This window comes from Zingiber officinale, chromosome 7A (genome assembly GCF_018446385.1).
Source record: "Zingiber officinale cultivar Zhangliang chromosome 7A, Zo_v1.1, whole genome shotgun sequence".
Classification (NCBI taxonomy): domain Eukaryota; kingdom Viridiplantae; phylum Streptophyta; class Magnoliopsida; order Zingiberales; family Zingiberaceae; genus Zingiber; species Zingiber officinale.
This window is the reverse complement of record NC_055998.1, coordinates 61,953,247-61,956,059: the sequence shown is the minus strand read 5'-3', so window position 1 is coordinate 61,956,059 and position 2,813 is coordinate 61,953,247. Positions and strand designations below refer to the sequence as shown.

General features: G+C 44.6%; 1 long non-coding RNA gene across 1 annotated transcript; it reads right to left on the bottom strand.

The window, feature by feature from the left end:
- Positions 1-1,479: 1,479 nt before the first annotated feature.
- Positions 1,480-2,576, bottom strand: LOC122000144. Its single transcript, XR_006116972.1, has 3 exons — positions 2,009-2,576; positions 1,799-1,917; positions 1,480-1,608 (listed from the first exon to the last, which is right to left on the bottom strand). It is a non-coding gene; the product is annotated as an uncharacterized LOC122000144 (long non-coding RNA).
- Positions 2,577-2,813: the final 237 nt, after the last annotated feature.

The window sequence follows — 2,813 nt, the reverse complement described above, 5'->3', positions numbered from 1 at the left end:
AATAAAACCAGAGTACAGAGCTAAACAAACTGATACATAAAACAAACAAAACATACGTGAAACCGATAAGTCTTCTGATGTGACGTGGGGACCAGCAGACAGGATGCGCCAAGCGACACCATAAATAACCTGGTACTGAAAAATATAGTGTCAACGGGGTGAGTTCAACAACTCGGTGAATACCAATGGACGTGAGTAGTAAGATATATCTAACAGAACAAACATGGAATACGACTTCCTAATCATATATAGGAATATGAAACCGAAAGGTAACGAGGAAGTCAGACTCACCGGAACTCTATCCGCATAAAAGGGTCGTCAAACGAAGTATCAATAATCACATGCAGTCAAAAGTACGATCCAACCAAATCGCAGAACCAAATCGTGAAACACAATCATAAGAATATAAATACATCAATGCATATGATGCTAATGATCCCTGACGCCAGTCAGTCCTCTCACACATAAAAGGCGAGACCGAGTGGGTAGATAACTGCACTCTGTCATCGCCTCGATGGTGGCCGAGTGGACGGGATCTTGTCGAGTACTCGCCCCGCGACCCCAAATCATAAATGGGGAGCTCAACGCCTCATCTCCGACACGACGACGGGAGGTATCTTACCACACGAGTCACCGACCAACGGAGCTAAACAGAGTCCACCGTCACGGCATTACTGCTTACACTAAATGCCACGAGCGGGCACGGCCTACCGGGTCACGCGTGACCCACGGAGCTAAACAATGAACCGCCACACACCGCTCGATATACCACTAAACCACGTGGGGTGTGTGCAGATCGTATGGCGATCGGCTCAACCATAGTGGAGCCGACAATCGCACAGCATGCAATCATGATGCATGTCACTATGCATAACAAAAACTGATCAACATAACCATATCCATATATACAAAATGGGTACTATAAAAGCGATGGTCACATACCAAAATCTATAGTACACAGGTCAGATAGAATATCAAAAACCTATGTCCTGAACATAATAAGTATGGAATATCCTGATCAGCATAGAAAAATCCATATATACATAATATGGGTACCACAGTATCAGTAGGTCAATCCACGGATCTAGGGCATACAGGTCCTCTATGGTATAGCAACCTAGATCCTAAACATATCTCCTTCCATAACATATGTACCAACAATATGCACATATCAAGAATCAAGGTCTAGGTACACGAATCATATATGATATACAAATAGGGGTACACAAGCCAGTCATGGCATAAAATCTAAGTATCAGACAATCTCGATACACATGACTGAAACCAAAAGTCCAGAACCTAGTCCTAACCTCAGTAAAACATGGTATGTCACTTATTCTAGAAACTAAGATACTCATGGTAATACAGTACTCATGGCAATAAATCACATGATATAAGCACGGATACGTCACAGGCGATAAACCTAACATGCTATGGATATCAAACAGTGACATACCAAAGACAAACATGTTCATTGCTTGTAGTTATAAAATACTATGCATATCCAAAGACATTATCATAAAAGATAAGTCAAGAGGTACCCGCCTTCATACGCAGGTCGTATCAATCGTCCTCAACAAGTCCAAGAGATCGCATCCAACTCAAATCCTACAAATACAGGGTATTCAATAAAACTAAGGATCTATGATCAACATATCAACTATTAATCCCTCTAATCTGATCCAACCCTTTCCTTCTCATCAATTTAATCCAAGAACACATAAACTAATGATCCACTTATCCAATCAAATTCACTACCATCAACTACTAAGCATCATGAATCAACCTCAAAACTTACCCGAATTCAAGTGGTTTGCTGATAGCTCACCATCAAAGGATGACTTAAGATCGGAAGGTTGGCCAAAGCCAAGGATCGTCCACGAAGAGCATAGCTAGAGCTGTAATGGCTAATAACACCTACAAAGATTCCAAAACAAGTCACTCTTTGAAATCCCTATTCCACATCAATTGACATTAAAACTGAATACCAACAATAACCTGTTCTCACCTCCTCTTCTTCTTCAACAGCTAGGAAGCCATGGATCGGCAGAGTCAACAATAAGCTGCCAACACAATGGTAGCCGGAACCAACCGAATACCCTTGCTCGGTCGACGATCCACTGGAGTAAAGGTAAGCCGGCGCTAGGGCACTCCTCATAGGGTAACCAGTGACAGTGCTAGGGCATGAAGATCGGCCGTGATGATCGTCTCTGACAGCACAGGGGGAAAGGAGAGTGTCGGCGGTAATGTTGCTCGGCTAAGGCACGGGATACTAGCCGGAGACCGGTGCTCGGGAGAGGAAGAGAAGGAGGGTTCGGCCGGCGGTGGCTCTCACGCGGAATGAAGAAAAGAAATGGAGAAGGAACCGTCGCGTGAGAGGAGAAGAAGACAGCGCTAGGGCAGAGAAGCGGCTCGGCCGACGGTGGCTCTAGGGCACACGGAAAGAGTGGCCGGAGAGGGCAGCGGTAGTGGCGTCGTCGGCGTCGGCAGAGGAGAGGGTGGCAGTGGGTTTGCGGCGCCGGTTGGGCAACGGCAGCGCCGTAGGGCATAGATCAGTGAGGAAAAAGGGGCGCGGGTTTGGGGAAAGAATCGAGCGGGTGAGGAGAGAAAATAAAGAAAAAGAAAAGAAAAAGAAAAAGGAAAAGAAAATAAAACTTTTCCTCATTAAAACAGGGTAGCCTAAACAGGCTTTCCCGGGCTCCATTTTTATCCTCGTTAACTCATCCGTACGAGCTCCAAAAAATTCCCGAAAAATCTCCAAAAATCCTGGAAAATTCCCTTATTAATATTCGCCTACTTTCGGTATTTTACAT